Here is a 19,487-nt window from a genome sequence, read left to right on the forward strand (position 1 = left end):
TTGGCAGGATATTGGCAAATGGGAGTAGCAGGAAAATCCTCCAGGAAGCGGGTCCATGCCCTGCTGTGGGAGGGGGAGGAGGAAGGGAAGCAGCAGTGTGCGGAGCCGATTCTAGCTCCGCTTCTTCCTTGCAAGTTGGATCCGGCAGGGAGCCTTGGGGCTTTTCCCCCACCCCCGCCCTTTCACCTCCCCTGCGGGGGGAGGGGGGGGATAGCCACTCACCGCCCCAGGTTCCAGCACAGCCGCTAGCCTCCGGGCGGGGGAGCGCTCACCGCCCAGTTCCTGCCCAGCCTCAGGAAGGGGCAGGGGCGTGAGCACAGGAGGGAGGGGCGGGGGCACAGGTGGCTCTCCATGGCACTGGCTCCCATTCCCCCCACTTTACTGCTGATAGAGAGGCGTGGCGCGGAGGGTGTGGGGGGCAGACGGAGCCGGTACCTCCACGAAGCTTTCCAGCCAGCTCCCCGCATGTGCCAGCTATCGCAGGCAGCAGTGGCAGGCGGGGTGGGGGTCGCCAGGGCTCACTGCGGACGGAGGCAGCTGCGTGAGATGCCGGGGCAGCGTCAAAGGAAGCAGTCCGTGCTGGGGGTGGGGGGGCTTCCTGGGAGTGGGGGCTGGGAGCGCACTGGCTGCCGGCCCCACCTCAGGAGACTATCGAATAGTGGTGGAACCGACAGTATTTTGTGCGCTTCCAGGACTATTCACTTCATGGCTGCCTAACGTCCCTGCTTGCCTTGCGGTCAGCGCGGGCTGGGGATTTGGATGGGGAGGGTTTGAAGGGGATATGCTGGTAGGGGTCCTGGATTTCATTTCTGTTGCTATTGGGTTGGAAATAGCAGAGTAAATATGCCTTATCAAGGTAACGTCACAGCCAGATCCCAAGGGAAGTATGGTTCTGAGGCTAGCTAGACCAATTCCATGGCCATGGGAGAAGAGGGAAGGTCCTTTCTTGGATTGAGAACTGGTTAAAAGGCAGGAAACAAAGGGTAGGAAGAAATGGTAAATTTTCAGAATGGAGAGGGGGTAACTAGTGGTGTCCCCCAAGGGTCAGTCCTGGGACCAATCCTTTTCAACTTATTCGTAAATGATCTGGAGAAAGGGGTAAGGAGTGAGGTGGTAAAGTTTGCAGATGATACCAAACTGTTCAGGATAGTCAAGACAGAAGCAGACTGTGAGAGACTCCAAAAAGATCTCACCAAACGGAGTGATTGGGCAACAAAATGGCAAATGAAATTTCATGTGGATAAGTGTAAAGTAATGCACATCGGGAAAAATAACCCCAACTATACGTACAGAATGACGGGGGCTACTTTGGCTATGACAAATCAGGAAAGAGATCTTGGAGTTATCGTGGACAGTTCTTTGAAAACTTCCACACGGTGTGCAACGGCGGCCAAAAAGGCAAATAGGATGCTAGGAATTACTAGGAAAGGGATAGAAAATAAGACCCAGAATCTCTTACTGCCCCTGTATAAAACTATGGTACACCCACATCTTGAATACTGTGTACAGATGTGGTCTCCTCACCTCAAAAAAGATATTTTGGCCTTGGAAAGGGTCCAGAAAAGGGCAACTAAAATGATTAGGGGTTTGGAACGGGTCCCATATGAAGAGAGGTTAAAGCGATTGGGACTTTTCAGTTTAGAAAAGAGGAGACCGAGGGGGGATATGATAGAGGTCTATAAAGTCATGAGTGGTGTGGAGAGGGCAGATAAAGAAAAGTTATTTATTAGTTCCCATAATAGAAGAACTAGAGGACACCAAATGAAATTAACGGGTAACAGGTTTAAAACTAATAAATGAAAGTTCTTCTTCACGCAGCATGTAGTCAACCTGTGGAACTCCTTGCCAGAGGAGGCTGTGAAGGCTAGCACTATAACAGAGTTTAAAGAGAAGCTAGATAATTTCATGGAGGTTAGGTCCATAAATGGCTATTAGCCAGGGGATACAATGGTGTCCTTGGCCTCTGTCTGTCAGAGGCTGGAGAAGGATGGCAGGAGACAAATGGCTTGATCATTGTCTTTGGTCCACCCTCTCCGGGGCACCTGGTGCTGGCCACTGTCGGCAGACAGGCTATTGGGCTAGATGGACCTTTGGTCTGATCCAGTACGGCCGTTCTTACGTAGATGGTATCCTGAGTCCACGAAATCTCATGATCCTAGCTACATTGTTTGTTAGTCTATAAAGTGGTACCAGACCAGTTGTTGTTGTTGTTTTGTTTTATTTCCAGATGCTATGAACTAGCATCCCGTGGCTACCTGCCACCTCTTCAGTCATTTCAGCATTTTAGTGTTTAAGACGGTATTATCTAGGGTTATTTTTAGTTACATATGCTTAAGGCTTTTTACGCCTTGTGTCTTTATTTGGCTCGAGTACAGTCTTCGATACAGGCTCATTGCATTATTGCCTTAATTTATAAGCATCACCTAGCAAATACTTAGTCCTGCAGGCACCAGGTATTTCACTTGCGACCCCTCTCCCCCCGGCTGTGAAGAGCGGCAGGGAGGCGGAAGGCAGCTGCCAGAAAGCCGCACAGCGTGGCCGGGGCCATGGGGCTCCAGGAGCGTGGCTCAGCTACAGGAGGAGGCAAGGCAGCGGGAGAGTGGGATGCGGAGCAGAAAAGAGGCACAGAGGAGAAAGAGATGGGGGAAAGGAGCCTGCAGGGGGGAGGGTGTTAAGGACTGCACGTGCCATGAAGGAACCCCAGGAGGGCAAGGAGTCTGGTGAGAAGGGGGGGAGGAAGCGACCCAGGGCAGTGAGGGTGGGTGGCCACACACATTCGTTTAGCATTTTAGGGGGTGGTGGTATCACGAATGTTGAGAACCCCTGCTGTAATCCATGTTCCAGCAATAACTTAATGAGTTGAACATCACGTTTTTATGTATGTTTTACCCTAGAAATACACAAGCCTTTTACTTTGGAAATAAATCTAAATGCCTGGTGTTCTGTTCATATTCTTTTGCACGGGTGTTGCAGTTTATTCATATTTAAGAGCTTCTGTTTTAATGTATTGCTCACCATTTTAGAGTTAGATGTTATCACTGACTTTTTAGCTGTTCTGTTCCCAGCACTTATCAGCTCAGCGGTATTGCTCGCTGCTGGCTGGTTAGGGGCTAAACTCTCCACACCAGATTTAGTGGTTTTCTCTTGGAATGTCAAGGTACAGACGACTACACGATTAACCAATAAGCCTCAAGTTATTGGTCAATCCTGTCGATTACACGCATTCTCCCCTCTTACCCGCTGTCTGTCAGAGGCAGCAAGGAGGGAGGAGGTGTGAGCTGATACCTGTGGGAAGCCAGCTTTTAAGTCAGCTTGTCGCAAGAGGGCGCGGTTGTACAGTTGATCAGCTCCCCACAAGCGTTGGATCGGCCTGTTCCCCCACCTCTGTGCTGCTGCCTCTGATACAGAGGAAGCAGTATGGTGGAAGGAGGCAGGCGGGAGCTGATATGCATGAGCACTGTGTGTGGTGGCTTCATGGACCCACCTGTCAAACCCCTTGCTGCCTCTTCTAGAGGCAAGAGGGGGAGACAGGAGCTGGTGCTGGCTTCGCAGAGCTGCCTGCCTGCCTGCCTGCCTGCCCACGCTGCTGCCTGTGCCTGAGGAGTGTGCAGAGAGGGGGCATGACAGTCAGACGGGGCCATGGCAGCGCGTTCCTGCATGGAAGCATTTGGCGCGGCGTGTGGCTTTTGCAGGGGCACGTGTTCGTGACGTATTCCAGTCAGACGGTGTCCTGGCTGCAGTGCCAGGCAGATCCTAGGGTCCCACTCCTGGAGAGCAACACCCCTCCCCTCCCCAGCCAGAGCCTGCAATGGCCCAGACAGTCTGAGAGGGCCAGAGGGAAGAGGCAGGCGGGACAGGGACTCGGGCTCAGGGCCCCACCCGTGACTGCAGCGGGAGCTGGCAGACACTGAGATGGACACGCGCCCTCTCAGGGGGTCTCTTGTTTTGACAGTTCACACCTGGCAACCCCACTCGGTCTCCCATGATGCACTGATGTGGGCGGGGGGATTGTAACTCCTTGGCGCGTTCTGGCACGAGGCAGGAGCTGTGCGTCTCACATCCCTCGCGGGGCAACAAACAGCAGTCACGTGGGCGCTGTGAGCTCTCACAATGTAGCGTCGTGCCGGCACGTGTGGCGCGGTGGACGCCCGCGCCCCGTCCCACGGACCGGAAGTGACGTTTGCTCGGTCCACGGCCTGACAGCAACCGACTGGGAACCGTGACCGGAAGGTGTCCAGGTACGTGCTCCAATCGCGCCCCCCGGGAACAGGGCTCGGAGTCGATTGGGGGGGATTTGAGAGCAGCCTTCAACCTCCTGAAGGGAGGTTCCAAAGAGGCTGCAGAAAGGCTGTTCTCAGTGGTGACAGATGGCAGAACAAGGAGCAAAGGTCTCAAGTTGCGGTGGGAGAGGTCCAGGTTGGATATTAGGAAAAACTATTTCCCTAGGCGGGTGGGGAAACACTGGGATGGGTTCCCTAGGGAGGCAGTGGAGTCTCCATCCCTAGAGGTGTTTAAGTGTCGGCTTGACACAGCCCTGGCCGGGTTGATTTAGTTGGGATTGGTCCTGCCTAGCGCAGGGGGCTGGACTTGACCTTCTGAGGTCTCTTCCAGCTCTGTGGTTCTAGGATTCTGAGAGCGCGTCTGCACTGGCATGTGCTTTTACGCAAGAGCATCCGTGCCAGTGTGGACGCTCTCTTGCGCAATAAACTCCGATGGCCGTTTTAACCGTCGGCCTTTCTTGCGCAAGAAATTCCTGTTACCTGTCCGCACTGGCCTGTGCCGGAAGGGCTCTTGCGCAAGAGGCTTCTTCCTGAGCAGGAGCATCCTAGTTCTTGCGCCAGGAGCCCTGGTTGTACACAGGAGAAGGTCAGTTTCCTTGCGCAAGCACACACGGCCAGTGTAGACAGGCAGCAAGTTTCCGCGCAAGAGCGGCCGTTTTGGCGCGAGATGGCGCCAGTGCAGACACAGCCTCAGTGTTTTCAAACCGGACGCAGCCGAGGCAGCCCCCCCCAACCCGCCTCACGCTGCCCCGCTGCACTTTGTAAGGCAGCAGCAGCATCTGCCTGTCCCACACAAGCCCGCTGGGCAGTTGGGTGTGTGTGTGGGGGGGGGGGGGGTATTTGGTGGGGGGAGCTGACTGCTGGGGGTAGGGAGGAGCAGAGTGGGGGGTTGGGGAGGAGCAGACTGAATGAAGAGTTTGGTGGGGGGAGCAGAGTGGGGGGGTTGGGGAGGAGCAGACTGAATGAAGAGTTTGGTGGGGGAGCAGAGTGGGGGGGTTTGGTGGTGCTGGAGTAGACTGCAGGGGGGGTTGGGGTGGAATAGAGTGCAGGGGGGGCAGAGTGGGGGAGTTTGGTGGGGGGCAGAGTGGGGGGGTTGGGGTGGAGTAGAGTGCGGGGGGCAGAGTGGTGGGGGGAGCTGACTGCTGGGGGTAGGGAGGAGCAGAGTGGGGGGTTGGGGAGGAGCAGACTGAATGAAGAGTTTGGTGGGGGGAGCAGAATAGGGGGGTTGGGGAGGAGCAGACTGAATGAAGAGTTTGGTGGGGGAGCAGAGTGGGGGGGTTTGGTGGTGCTGGAGTAGACTGCAGGGGGGGTTGGGGTGGAGTGGGGGGGGGGCAGAGTGGGGAGTTGGGGGGCAGACTACAGGGGGGTTTGGTGGGGGGCAGAGTGGGGGGGTTTAGTGGTGCTGGAGTAGACTGCGGGGGGTTGGGGTGGAGTAGAGTGCGGGGGGGGCAGAGTGGGGGGTTGGGGGGCAGACTACAGGGGGTTTGGTGGGGGGGCAGAGTGGGGGGTTTGGGGGGCACTACAGGGGGTTTGGTGGGGGGGCAGAGTGGGGGGTTGGGGGGCAGACTACAGGGGGGTTTGGTGGGGGGCAGAGTGGGGGGCTGGGGGGCAGAGTGGGGGGTTGGGGAGCAGACTACAGGGGGTTTGGTGGGGGGGCAGAGTGGGGGGCTGGGGGGCAGAGTGGGGGGTTGGGGGGCAGACTACAGGGGGTTTGGTGGGGGGCAGAGTGGGGGGTTGGGGGGCAGAGTGGGGGGTTTGGGGGTACTACAGGGAAGTTTGGTGGGGGGGCAGAGTGGGGGGTTGGGGGGCAGACTACAGGGGGGTTTGGTGGGGGGGCAGAGTGGGGGGCGGGGGGGCAGAGTGGGGGGGGTTTGGTGGGGGGGCAGAGTGGGGGGTTGGGGGGCAGACTACAGGGGGGTTTGGTGGGGGGGGCAGAGTGGGGGGCTGGGGGTCAGAGTGGGGGGTTGGGGGGCAGACTACAGGGGGTTTGGTGGGGGGCAGAGTGGGGGGTTGGGGGGCAGAGTGGGGGGTTTGGGGGGCACTACAGGGAGGTTTGGTGGGGGGCAGAGTGGGGGGTTGGGGGGCTGACTACAGGGGGGTTTGGTGGGGGGGCAGAGTGGGGGGCTGGGGGGCAGAGTGGGGGGTTGGGGGGCAGACTACAGGGGGTTTGGTGGGGGGGCAGAGTGGGGGGTTGGGGGGCAGACTACAGGGGGGTTTGGTGGGGGGGCAGAGTGGGGGGTTGGGGGGCAGACTACAGGGGGTTTGGTGGGGGGCAGAGTGGGGGGTTGGCAGGTCCTGACGTCACAGGACAAGCCGGCTGGGCAGTTTGGGGGGGGGTCTCTGAGGCGGGGGGGCCGAGGGGAGCAGGGAAAGTAGCCGCGGTGGCTTGTGGGAAACGTTCCGTGCCCCAATCCGCAGCTCCCATGGGCTGTTCGATTGGGCGGGAGCAGCGGAAGTGACATCACAATCCAGCCGCTGATCCAGGGGTTGGTCTCGCGCGGTGTTACGCCCACGCGGTGTTACGCCCAGCGTGAGCGATGCATCCTGGGAGTTGTAGTTCCCACAGTGCGGCCTCCCGGGGCGTGTCTAAGTCCGCCCCGCCCCAATCATAGCCACGCCCCTCCCGCCCCGGCCGTCATAGCCACGCCCAGCGTGTTCCAGCCTCTCCCCGCCCCCAACTGTATCGTAGGGCGCCCCCGCAGCGCTACTCAGGCCCCGCCCCTGTCTGCCCCCGCCCCGCGATCCTCAGCCCCCCCTGCTCTGCACAGCCCCCCCCCCCGAGCTGCATCCCCCTCCCCCACCTTCCACCCCACCTGCATCAACTGCTCCATTCTACACCCCCCCCAACCTGCACCTGTTACCCCCCCAACCTGCACCTGTTACCCCCCCAGGCCATTCTACATCCCCCCAGGCCATTCTACATCCCCCCCCAACCTGCACCTGTTACCCCCCCAGGCCATTCTACATCCCCCCCCAACCTGCACCTGTTACCCCCCCAGGCCATTCTACACCCCCCCAACCTGCACCTGTTACCCCCCCAGGCCATTCTACACCCCCCCAACCTGCACCTGTTACCCCCCCAGGCCATTCTACACCCCCCCAACCTGCACCTGTTACCCCCCCCCAGGCCATTCTACACCCCCCCCAACCTGCACCTGTTACCCCCCCCAGGCCATTCTACACCCCCCCCCCAACCTGCACCTGTTACCCCCCCCAGGCCATTCTACACCCCCACCCAACCTGCACCTGTTACCCCCCCAGGCCATTCTACACCCCCACCCAACCTGCACCTGTTACCCCCCCAGGCCATTCTACACCCCCCACCCAACCTGCCCCTGTTACCCCCCCAGGCCATTCTACACCCCCCACCCAACCTGCACCTGTTACCCCCCCAGGCCATTCTACACCCCCCCCAACCTGCCCCCCCCCCCCCAGGCCATTCTACACCCCCCCCCCAACCTGCACCTGTTACCCCCCCAGGCCATTCTACACCCCCCACCCAACCTGCACCTGTTACCCCCCCCCAGGCCATTCTACACCCCCCACCCAACCTGCACCTGTTACCCCCCCAGGCCATTCTACACCCCCCACCCAACCTGCCCCTGTTACCCCCCCAGGCCATTCTACACCCCCCCCAACCTACCCCTGTTACCCCCCCAGGCCATTCTACACCCCCCACCCAACCTGCACCTGTTACCCCCCCCCCCCCAGGCCATTCTACACCCCCCCAACCTGCACCTGTTACCCCCCCCAGGCCATTCTACACCCCCCACCCAACCTGCACCTGTTACCCCCCCCAGGCCATTCTACACCCCCCACCCAACCTGCACCTGTTACCCCCCCCCCCCCAGGCCATTCTACACCCCCCACCCAACCTGCACCTGTTACCCCCCCCCAGGCCATTCTACACCCCCCACCCAACCTGCACCTGTTACCCCCCCCAGGCCATTCTACACCCCCCACCCAACCTGCCCCTGTTACCCCCCCAGGCCATTCTACACCCCCCACCCAACCTGCCCCTGTTACCCCCCCAGGCCATTCTACACCCCCCACCCAACCTGCCCCTGTTACCCCCCCCACCCAACCTGCCCCTGTTACCCCCCCAGGCCATTCTACACCCCCCACCCAACCTGCCCCTGTTACCCCCCCAGGCCATTCTACACCCCCCACCCAACCTGCCCCTGTTACCCCCCCAGGCCATTCTACACCCCCCACCCAACCTGCCCCTGTTACCCCCCCAGGCCATTCTACACCCCCCACCCAACCTGCCCCTGTTACCCCCCCAGGCCATTCTACACCCCCCACCCAACCTGCCCCTGTTATCCCCCCCCAGTCCTTTTAACACCCCCCTCTCAACCTGCAAGCCCCTCCCCCGGCCCCCAGGCCATTCTACACCCCCCACTCCCTGCCCTCCAGTCCATTCTACACCCGCCACCCAATCTGCACCCCCTCCCCCAGTCCTTTCAACACTCCCAGCGCAACCTGCACCCCTCTTCCCCAGTCCATTCAATACCCCCCTGCCCAGCCTGCACCCCCGTTACCCTACCCCCAGTTTATTCAATATCCTTAGCTCAACCTGCACTCTCCTCACACTCCCTGTGCACTCTACACCTCAACCCAACCTGCACCCCCATTCTTCTCACTCTCCACTCCATTCAGCACCCCTAGTCCAACGTACACCCCCATTCCCCCGCTTCCCAGTCCAACCTGCATCCCTAGCCCGAACTGCCCCTCTTCCTCTGCCCCCAGTGCTTCCCACACCCCCTTTCACTCCACCCCCAGTCCAACAGCACCCCTACTCCTCCTACCGCAGCCTAACCTGCCCCCCCATTATCTGTGCTGCAGCCGAACCGGCACCTCCCTTCCCTCACTTCCCCAGTGCATTACAACACCCCCAAGCCAATCTTATCCCCCATGAGTGCCCTCGCTCGCTTCAACCATATTTTTATCCTTCGGGTCCCTCGCTTTCCTTCCTCTCCACAACGCCCAAACCAACATGTCCCCTCTAGCCCCTTTCTCCATTCATGGGGTCTATCGGTCCCCCATTTTGCTCCCTGCAACACCCCCAAGCTCACCCCGACCTGCGCCCTATTCCTGCCCATCCCCCGTACGTGGGACCTCTCAGCTCCCTGTTGGCTTCCTTCCCAACCCACACACCCTCCTCGCACACCCCTGTCTCGCCAGGTCTGCGACCTTCCAGCCTCCCTTCTTCCTTCCTTCCCAACCCACACACCCCTGTCTCGCCAGGCCTGGAACCTGTCAGCCTCTGTTATTCCTTCGTCCGCGCCCTCAAGTTGCACTCCTACCCCCTCAGTCCTCCTTCTTCCCAACACTGGCAGCCTGCCATATCCTTCCCTAATCTGCTCCCCGCACCGGTTCTCCCTCCATTCATGGGATCCCTTAAGCCCCAGCTCTCCCCAGTTCCAATTATTGTTCCCCATGAACTTGCTGAGTTGACTTTGCCCGCCAACCAAGGGCCCTCAAACACTCCTCCATGCTATTCTTCAACTCTGGGGCCTCTAAATCCCCCAAACTGTCAGTGTCCCTGGGATCCTCAGACCTCTCCCCTCCACAGTGCAGCCCCCAATACCATGTATTCAAGACAGTCACACTTAGGGGCTGCGTCTAGACTGGCATGATTTTGTGAAATACTTTTAACGGAAAAGTTCTTCCGTTAAAAGTATTTCCGCAAAAGAGCGTCTAGATTGGCAGGGATGCTTTTGCACAAAAAGTGCTTTTGCGCAAGAAAGCTCCGATAGCCATTTTAGCCATCGGGGCTTTCTTGCAGAAAAAATGACGGTGCCTGTCTACACTGGCCTTGTTGTGCGAGTATTCCTGCGCAAGAGGGCTTATCCCTGAGCGGGAGCGTCAAAGTGTTTGCGCAAGAAGGACTGAATTCTTCCATTAGAACGTCAGTGCTCTTGCGCAAATTCAAGCGGCCAGTGTAGACAGCTGGGAAGTTTTTGCACAAGCGGCCGCTTTTGCACAAAATCTTGCTAGTCTAGATGCGCCCACGTAGAGACCAAAATAGGAAATGAACTTCTCCACTGATCAGCCCCTTTGAGACTCTATTCTTCGCAGTGCTGCTGTCTCCATCCACAGGACATGGGCAGGTCTGCTGGGTGAACATCTCCACAGATGTGGTCTTGGGAGCCTTCAAAAAAGTAGGGGACAACTAGCAGTCGGTTTCATCACAGGCCATGAGCTTCCTTTTGGGTACGAAGAATTCTGCTGGGTATGCTCTGTAAGGAGACTATTTGGATGTGGGCTCAAAGCGCTCTTCTCCACTGGTATTTCTGCAGTGCCAGGGAGAGGCGGAGTGGGAGGGTGGAAGACAGCAGCATAATTTAGATGTGAGAAGAGGTTACGCGACATTACGGACTGAGATGCCAACGTATTCCCTTTTACGTTGTCAGGTGTACTGGTTTCCCTGGTACAGGGAGACTGAAAAGTAAGTTGCTTGGTTTGATTTCCCCCTTTGCTGGGTTGGGTAGCGAGCGATAGGAAGTCAACCCTCCCGGTGTCCTCCCGTCTGGGGACGGAACAGAAACGAGAACAGCGAGCTCTGGAGCTTGGTCGAAGCGAGGAGAGAACCGTGCGGCTGGGAGCGGAGCAGCCGTCACTGTCACGGAGATAAGTGTCAGGTCTGGAAATCTCTCGGCTTACGGCCCACTCGTCCCTAGGAAGGGAAGTCACGTTTTCTTAGACAGCGAGTCCGAGCGGAGGTTCGCGAGGTGCTTCCTTGGTGGTGGGAGAAACAGGGCTCCCGTGGGTCAGGGGTGCTGGTTTCTCTGGAACACGGTGTCCTTTTCAGCAGACGCTTGGCTCGAGGAGGAAGATGCAGGGTGGTAAGGTTGCTGGCTCCCTCTCATGTGTTTCTCTCTTGTTGCTCTCTAGTATTGGCCAATACGTTCTGTCTGTCTGTTTCTGTCTGTGTCTTTGTCCTTGCTCTGCTTCTGCCGTGTCCTTGTACAGCACACTTGCAGGCATTCCAGGTGAGCATCTCCAAGGGTTAAGGGCTCACGAGCCAACGGGAATTCTGCAGGTACGCAAGTCGCGCAAGGGAGAGCGGTGGTGCGTCATGGCTGACCTGACTCAGTGTTCTTGTAGAGGACCCGATACATAGGCGAGAGGGGGGGAAAGGGCTAAAGGATAGAATTCCCAGAGCCACAGACCTTAGTGAGTGAGAGCTCACGCTGGGGTTTTTCTTCCGCGCTTGCAGACGAATCGGCGCGGGGCCGTGTCCGGAGAAGAAACCGTCCGAGATGGACTGGAGCTGCCTGGACGTGATTTTTGGAACACAGGAGGGGTTCTTAGCGTTCGGCCTTCCTATGGCTCTGCGTGAGTAGGAGACGGGTGCTCTGAAATCTTCAAGCGTCCTGGCAGTAGGTTTCTTCTGAGGCAGAGAGCTTCCTGCTGGGGCATGGAGCCTGGTGGCTTGGGGACTGGGGAACGGGCAGTAGTCGGTTCAACAGAGCGTGGATAGAGATTCAAGGCCTCCTTTCTCTCCGTGTTTCTACAGTTGCAGCGGGAGGGGGTGGCTGCGGTGGGTTATAGGGGAGGAAAAGCGATGCCGCGGACTGAAGGGCTAAGTTTGTTTTTTCCCTCTTTGCTGGGTTCGGTAGCAAGCGATAAGAAGTCAGTCGTCCCGGTGTCCTCCCGTCTGGGGATGGAACGAAAAGGAGAACAGCGAGCTCGGGAGCTTGGTCGAAGCGAGGCGAGAACCGTCCGGCTGGTAGCGGAGCAGCCATCGCTGACCGGGAGATAAGTGTCGGGTCTGGAAATCTCTCGGCTTACGGCCCGCTCGGTTCTAGGAAGGGAAGTCACGTTTTCTGAGACAGCGAGTCCGAGCGGAGGTTTCCGAGGTGCTGCCTTGGTTGTGGGAGAAAGAGGTCTCCCGTTTGTCAGTGGTGCTGGTTTCTGTGAACCACGGTGTCCTTCTCAGCAGACGCTCGGCTCGAGGAGGGAGACGCAAGGTGGTAAGGTTTCTGGCTGCCTCTCGTGTGTTTCTCTCTTGTTGCTCTCTCGTATTGGCCAGTACGTTCTGTCTGTCTGTTTCTGTCTGTGTCTCTGTCCTTGCTCTGCTTCTTCCGTGTCCTTCTACGGGACACTTGCAGGCATTCCAGGTGAGCATCTCCACGGGTTAAGGGCTCCGGAGCCAACGGGAATCATGCAGGTACGCAAGGTAGAGCAAGGGAAAGTGGTGGTGCATCAGGGGTGACTGACTCAGTGTTCTTGTAGCGGTCCCGATAGAGAGGGGAGGGAGGGGCAAGGTCTAAAGGATAGAAGTCCCGCAGCCAGAGACCTTAGTGAGTGAGAGCTCACGCTGAGGTTTTTCTTCCGCGCTTGCAGACGTATCGGCGCGGGGCCGTGTCCGGAGAAGAGACCGTCCGAGATGGACTGGAGCTGCCTGGACGTGATTTTTGGGACACAGGAGGGGTTCTTAGCGTTCGGCCTTCCCATGGCTCTGCGTGAGTAGGAGATGGGTGCTTTGAAATCTTCAAGCGTCCTGGCAGTAGGTTTCTTCTGAGGCAGAGAACTTCCTGCTGGGGCACGGAGCCTGGTGGCTTGGGGACTGGGGAAGGGGCAGTAGTCGGTTCAACAGAGCGTGGATAGAGATTCAAGGCCTCCTTTCTCTCCGTGTTTCTACAGTTGCAGCGGGAGGGGGTGGCTGCGGTGGGTTATAGGGGAGGAAAAGCGATGCCGCGTCCTTGCGGACTGAAGGGCTAAGTTTGTTTTTTCCCTCTTTGCTGGGTTCGGTAGCAAGCGATAAGAAGTCAGTCGTCCCGGTGTCCTCCCGTCTGGGGATGGAACGAAAATGAGAACAGCGAGCTCGGGAGCTTGGTCGAAGGGAGGCGAGAACCGTCCGGCCGGGAGCGGAGCAGCCATCGCTGTCACGGAGATAAGTGTCGGGTCTGGAAATCTCTCGGTTTACGGCCCGCTCGGTTCTAGGAAGGGAAGTCACGTTTTCCGAGACAGCGAGTCCGAGCGGAGGTTTCCGAGGTGCTGCCTTGGTTGTGGGAGAAAGAGCTCTCCCGTTTGTCAGTGGTGCTGGTTTCTCTGGACCACGGTGTCCTTCTCAGCAGACGCTCGGCTCGAGGAGGGAGACGCAAGGTGGTAAGGTTTCTGGCTGCCTCTCGTGTGTTTCTCTCTTGTTGCTCTCTCGTATTGGCCAATACGTTCTGTCTGTCTGTTTCTGTCTGTGTCTCTGTCCTTGTTCTTCTTCTTCGGTGTCCTTCTACGGGACACTTGCAGGCATTACAGATAAGTGTCGGGTCTGGAAATCTCTCGGCTTACGGCCCGCTCGGTTCTAGGAAGGGAAGTCACGTTTTCTGAGACAGCGAGTCCGAGCGGAGGTTTCCGAGGTGCTGCCTTGGTTGTGGGAGAAAGAGGTCCCCCGTTTGTCAGTGGTGCTGGTTTCTGTGGACCACGGTGTCCTTCTCAGCAGACGCTCGGCTCGAGGAGGGAGACGCAAGGTGGTAAGGTTTCTGGCTGCCTCTCGTGTGTTTCTCTCTTGTTGCTCTCTCGTATTGGCCAGTACGTTCTGTCTGTCTGTTTCTGTCTGTGTCTCTGTCCTTGCTCTGCTTCTTCCGTGTCCTTCTACGGGACACTTGCAGGCATTCCAGGTGAGCATCTCCACGGGTTAAGGGCTCCGGAGCCAACGGGAATCATGCAGGTACGCAAGGTAGAGCAAGGGAAAGTGGTGGTGCATCAGGGGTGACTGACTCAGTGTTCTTGTAGCGGTCCCGATAGAGAGGGGAGGGAGGGGCAAGGTCTAAAGGATAGAAGTCCCGCAGCCAGAGACCTTAGTGAGTGAGAGCTCACGCTGAGGTTTTTCTTCCGCGCTTGCAGACGTATCGGCGCGGGGCCGTGTCCGGAGAAGAGACCGTCCGAGATGGACTGGAGCTGCCTGGACGTGATTTTTGGGACACAGGAGGGGTTCTCAGCGTTCGGCCTTCCCATGGCTCTGCGTGAGTAGGAGATGGGTGCTTTGAAATCTTCAAGAGTCCTGGCAGTAGGTTTCTTCTGAGGCAGAGAGCTTCCTGCTGGGGCACGGAGCCTGGTGGCTTGGGGACTGGGGAAGGGGCAGTAGTCGGTTCAACAGAGCGTGGATAGAGATTCAAGGCCTCCTTTCTCTCCGTGTTTCTACAGTTGCAGCGGGAGGGGGTGGCTGCGGTGGGTTATAGGGGAGGAAAAGCGATGCCGCGGACTGAAGGGCTAAGTTTGTTTTTTCCCTCTTTGCTGGGTTCGGTAGCAAGCGATAAGAAGTCAGTCGTCCCGCTGTCCTCCCGTCTGGGGATGGAACGAAAAGGAGAACAGCGAGCTCGGGAGCTTGGTCGAAGCGAGGCGAGAACCGTCCGGCTGGGAGCGGAGCAGCCATCGCTGTCACGGAGACAAGTGTCGGGTCTGGAAATCTCTCGGCTTACGGCCTGCTCGGTTCTAGGAAGGGAAGTCGCGTTTTCTGAGACAGCGAGTCCGAGCGGAGGTTTCCGAGGTGCTGCCTTGGTTGTGGGAGAAAGAGCTCTCCCGTTTGTCAGTGGTGCTGGTTTCTCTGGACCACTGTGTCCTTCTCAGCAGACGCTCGGCTCGAGCAGGGAGACGCAAGGTGGTAAGGTTTCTGGCTGCCTCTCGTGTGTTTCTCTCTTGTTGCTCTCCCGTATTGGCCAATACGTTCTGTCTGTCTGTTTCTGTCTGTGTCTCTGTCCTTGTTCTGCTTCTTCCGTGTCCTTCTACGGGACACTTGCAGGCATTCCAGGTGAGCATCTCCACGGGTTAAGGGCTCCGGAGCCAACGGGAATCATGCAGGTACGCAAGGTAGAGCAAGGGAAAGTGGTGGTGCATCAGGGGTGACTGACTCAGTGTTCTTGTAGCGGTCCCGATAGAGAGGGGAGGGAGGGGCAAGGTCTAAAGGATAGAAGTCCCGCAGCCAGAGACCTTAGTGAGTGAGAGCTCACGCTGAGGTTTTTCTTCCGCGCTTGCAGACGTATCGGCGCGGGGCCGTGTCTGGAGAAGAGACCGTCCGAGATGGACTGGAGCTGCCTGGACGTGATTTTTGGGACACAGGAGGGGTTCTTAGCGTTCGGCCTTCCCATGGCTCTGCGTGAGTACGAGATGGGTGCTTTGAAATCTTCAAGCGTCCTGGCAGTAGGTTTCTTCTGAGGCAGAGAGCTTCCTGCTGGGGCACGGAGCCTGGTGGCTTGGGGACTGGGGAAGGGGCAGTAGTCGGTTCAACAGAGCGTGGATAGAGATTCAAGGCCTCCTTTCTCTCCGTGTTTCTACAGTTGCAGCGGGAGGGGGTGGCTGCGGTGGGTTATAGGGGAGGAAAAGCGATGCCGCGGACTGAAGGGCTAAGTTTGTTTTTTCCCTCTTTGCTGGGTTCGGTAGCAAGCGATAAGAAGTCAGTCGTCCCGGTGTCCTCCCGTCTGGGGATGGAACGAAAAGGAGAACAGCGAGCTCGGGAGCTTGGTCGAAGCGAGGCGAGAACCGTCCGGCTGGGAGCGGAGCAGCCATCGCTGTCACGGAGATAAGTGTCGGGTCTGGAAATCTCTCGGCTTACGGCCCGCTCGGTTCTAGGAAGGGAAGTCACGTTTTCTGAGACAGCGAGTCCGAGCGGAGGTTTCCGAGGTGCTGCCTTGGTTGTGGGAGAAAGAGCTCTCCCGTTTGTCAGTGGTGCTGGTTTCTCTGGACCACGGTGTCCTTCTCAGCAGACGCTCGGCTCGAGGAGGGAGACGCAAGGTGGTAAGGTTTCTGGCTGCCTCTCGTGTGTTTCTCTCTTGTTGCTCTCTCGTATTGGCCAATACGTTCTGTCTGTCTGTTTCTGTCTGTGTCTCTGTCCTTGCTCTGCTTCTTCCGTGTCCTTCTACGGGACACTTGCAGGCATTCCAGGTGAGCATCTCCACGGGTTAAGGGCTCCGGAGCCAACGGGAATCATGCAGGTACGCAAGGTAGAGCAAGGGAAAGTGGTGGTGCATCAGGGGTGACTGACTCAGTGTTCTTGTAGCGGTCCCGATAGAGAGGGGAGGGAGGGGCAAGGTCTAAAGGATAGAAGTCCCGCAGCCAGAGACCTTAGTGAGTGAGAGCTCACGCTGGGGTTTTTCTTCCGCGCTTGCAGACGAATCGGCGCGGGGCCGTGTCCGGAGAAGAGACCGTCCGAGATGGACTGGAGCTGCCTGGACGTGATTTTTGGGACACAGGAGGGGTTCTTAGCGTTCGGCCTTCCCATGGCTCTGCGTGAGTAGGAGATGGGTGCTTTGAAATCTTCAAGCGTCCTGGCAGTAGGTTTCTTCTGAGGCAGAGAGCTTCCTGCTGGGGCACGGAGCCTGGTGGCTTGGGGACTGGGGAAGGGGCAGTAGTCGGTTCAACAGAGCGTGGATAGAGATTCAAGGCCTCCTTTCTCTCCGTGTTTCTACAGTTGCAGCGGGAGGGGGTGGCTGCGGTGGGTTATAGGGGAGGAAAAGCGATGCCGCGTCCTTGCGGACTGAAGGGCTAAGTTTGTTTTTTCCCTCTTTGCTGGGTTCGGTAGCAAGCGATAAGAAGTCAGTCGTCCCGGTGTCCTCCCGTCTGGGGATGGAATGAAAAGGAGAACAGCGAGCTCGGGAGCTTGGTCGAAGCGAGGCGAGAACCGTCCGGCTGGGAGCGGAGCAGCCATCGCTGTCACGGAGATAAGTGTCGGGTCTGGAAATCTCTCGGCTTACGGCCCGCTCGGTTCTAGGAAGGGAAGTCACGTTTTCTGAGACAGCGAGTCCGAGCGGAGGTTTCCGAGGTGCTGCCTTGGTTGTGGGAGAAAGAGCTCTCCCGTTTGTCAGTGGTGCTGGTTTCTCTGGACCACGGTGTCCTTCTCAGCAGACGCTCGGCTCGAGGAGGGAGACGCAAGGTGGTAAGGTTTCTGGCTGCCTCTCGTGTGTTTCTCTCTTGTTGCTCTCTCGTATTGGCCAATACGTTCTGTCTGTCTGTTTCTGTCTGTGTCTCTGTCCTTGCTCTGCTTCTGCCGTGTCCTTCTACGGGACACTTGCAGGCATTCCAGGTGAGCATCTCCACGGGTTAAGGGCTCCGGAGCCAACGGGAATCATGCAGGTACGCAAGGTAGAGCAAGGGAAAGTGGTGGTGCATCAGGGGTGACTGACTCAGTGTTCTTGTAGCGGTCCCGATAGAGAGGGGAGGGAGGGGCAAGGTCTAAAGGATAGAAGTCCCGCAGCCAGAGACCTTAATGAGTGAGAGCTCACGCTGGGGTTTTTCTTCCGCGCTTGCAGACGAATCGGCGCGGGGCCGTGTCCGGAGAAGAGACCGTCCGAGATGGACTGGAGCTGCCTGGACGTGATTTTTGGGACACAGGAGGGGTTCTTAGCGTTCGGCCTTCCCATGGCTCTGCGTGAGTAGGAGATGGGTGCTTTGAAATCTTCAAGCGTCCTGGCAGTAGGTTTCTTCTGAGGCAGAGAGCTTCCTGCTGGGGCACGGAGCCTGGTGGCTTGGGGACTGGGGAAGGGGCAGTAGTCGGTTCAACAGAGCGTGGATAGAGATTCAAGGCCTCCTTTCTCTCCGTGTTTCTACAGTTGCAGCGGGAGCGGGTGGCTGCGGTGGGTTATAGGGGAGGAAAAGCGATGCCGCGTCCTTGCGGACTGAAGGGCTAAGTTTGTTTTTTCCCTCTTTGCTGGGTTCGGTAGCAAGCGATAAGAAGTCAGTCGTCCCGGTGTCCTCCCATCTGGGGATGGAATGAAACGGAGAACAGCGAGCTCGGGAGCTTGGTCGAAGCGAGGCGAGAACCGTCCGGCTGGGAGCGGAGCAGCCATCGCTGTCACGGAGATAAGTGTCGGGTCTGGAAATCTCTCGGCTTACGGCCCGCTCGGTTCTAGGAAGGGAAGTCACGTTTTCTGAGACAGCGAGTCCGAGCGGAGGTTTCCGAGGTGCTGCCTTGGTTGTGGGAGAAAGAGCTCTCCCGTTTGTCAGTGGTGCTGGTTTCTCTGGACCACGGTGTCCTTCTCAGCAGACGCTCGGCTCGAGGAGGGAGACGCAAGGTGGTAAGGTTTCTGGCTGCCTCTCGTGTGTTTCTCTCTTGTTGCTCTCTCGTATTGGCCAATACGTTCTGTCTGTCTGTTTCTGTCTGTGTCTCTGTCCTTGCTCTGCTTCTGCCGTGTCCTTCTACGGGACACTTGCAGGCATTCCAGGTGAGCATCTCCACGGGTTAAGGGCTCCGGAGCCAACGGGAATCATGCAGGTACGCAAGGTAGAGCAAGGGAAAGTGGTGGTGCATCAGGGGTGACTGACTCAGTGTTCTTGTAGCGGTCCCGATAGAGAGGGGAGGGAGGGGCAAGGTCTAAAGGATAGAAGTCTCGCAGCCAGAGACCTTAATGAGTGAGAGCTCACGCTGGGGTTTTTCTTCCGCGCTTGCAGACGAATCGGCGCGGGGCCGTGTCCGGAGAAGAGACCGTCCGAGATGGACTGGAGCTGCCTGGACGTGAATTTTGGGACACAGCAGGGGTTCTTAGCCTTCGGCCTTCCCATGGCTCTGCGTGAGTAGGAGATGGGTGCTTTGAAATCTTCAAGCGTCCTGGCAGTAGGTTTCTTCTGAGGCAGAGAGCTTCCTGCTGGGGCACGGAGCCTGGTGGCTTGGGGACTGGGGAAGGGGCAGTAGTCGGTTCAACAGAGCGTGGATAGAGATTCAAGGCCTCCTTTCTCTCCGTGTTTCTACAGTTGCAGCGGGAGGGGGTGGCTGTGGTGGGTTATAGGGGAGGAAAAGCGATGCCGCGTCCTTGCGGACTGAAGGGCTAAGTTTGTTTTTTCCCTCTTTGCTGGGTTCGGTAGCAAGCGATAAGAAGTCAGTCGTCCCGGTGTCCTCCTGTCTGGGGATGGAACGAAAAGGAGAACTGCGAGCTCGGGAGCTTGGTCGAAGCGAGGCGAGAACCGTCCGGCTGGGAGCGGAGCAGCCATCGCTGTCACGGAGATAAGTGTCGGGTCTGGAAATCTCTCGGCTTACGGCCCGCTCGGTTCTAGGAAGGGAAGTCACGTTTTCTGAGACAGCGAGTCCGAGCGGAGGTTTCCGAGGTGCTGCCTTGGTTGTGGGAGAAAGAGCTCTCCCGTTTGTCAGTGGTGCTGGTTTCTCTGGACCACGGTGTCCTTCTCAGCAGACGCTCGGCTCGAGGAGGGAGACGCAAGGTGGTAAGGTTTCTGGCTGCCTCTCGTGTGTTTCTCTCTTGTTGCTCTCTCGTATTG

The 19,487-nt window shown here is 58.0% G+C and overlaps 1 long non-coding RNA gene across 1 annotated transcript in view; it reads left to right on the forward strand.

The window, feature by feature from the left end:
- Positions 1-19,487, forward strand: part of LOC149523481 (uncharacterized) — a 142,291-nt gene that overhangs the window by 121,188 nt on the left and 1,616 nt on the right. The gene's annotated exons all lie outside the window — the stretch shown is intronic.

Source organism: Pelodiscus sinensis, chromosome 17, assembly GCF_052426305.1.
Source record: "Pelodiscus sinensis isolate ZL-2025 chromosome 17, ASM5242630v1, whole genome shotgun sequence".
Lineage (NCBI taxonomy): Eukaryota > Metazoa > Chordata > Testudines > Trionychidae > Pelodiscus > Pelodiscus sinensis.